The 644-nt window shown below is 43.2% G+C and overlaps 1 pseudogene; it reads right to left on the reverse strand.

Annotated features, from left to right (window-relative positions):
* Positions 1-254: 254 nt before the first annotated feature.
* On the reverse strand, positions 255-391 carry LOC128903134 (U1 spliceosomal RNA; annotated as a pseudogene).
* Positions 392-644: the final 253 nt, after the last annotated feature.

Raw genomic sequence — 644 nt, forward strand, 5'->3', positions numbered from 1 at the left:
TCGAGTCAATTTGCAGAGGTAAAAGCTATCCAGCTGGCCCTAGGCATTGCTGAACGAGAAAAGTGGCCAGTACTCTATCTGTATACTGACTCATGGGTGGTGGCCAATGCTCTGTGGAGGTGGTTGAAGCAGTGGAAGCATAACTGAGTAGCCTGCATATATCTAGTTAAATATATATATATGGTGTATGTATAGATTTGATAGATAAAGTATTAGTGATCTGAGCATGACGCAAATGGTATGGAGTAAGGGGTGGAACCACAAATTATGCAGTCGAGTTTCTTGCATTTGGGGAAATTGCAGGGATCAGCACACCCGCAGTGCAGGGGATGAGCCTCGCCCTGGGAAAACCAGCTGCCTGATCATGGTGTCTCCCCTGCCAGTTAAGTATACCTTTACCCAATGATGAGTATAAGGCAATAACAAAGGGGTTGCCCCTTTCATTTTTTTAAAACCAAACACATTTCTACCGTAGTTTTACCCTAACTTCTGGCAGAAATACACAAACTTCCCTTGTACTTTAGGATATTTTCATCAAATACCAAAGCAGCTCTCCATGGCTCCCTTCAAATCCTTTCTTAATACGTTTTTTGTCTGTGATAGCTGCAAACACTTGATAGCAGATGGGTAGATGCAGACCACTG

Source organism: Rissa tridactyla, chromosome Z (genome assembly GCF_028500815.1).
Source record: "Rissa tridactyla isolate bRisTri1 chromosome Z, bRisTri1.patW.cur.20221130, whole genome shotgun sequence".
In the NCBI taxonomy this organism is placed as follows: domain Eukaryota; kingdom Metazoa; phylum Chordata; class Aves; order Charadriiformes; family Laridae; genus Rissa; species Rissa tridactyla.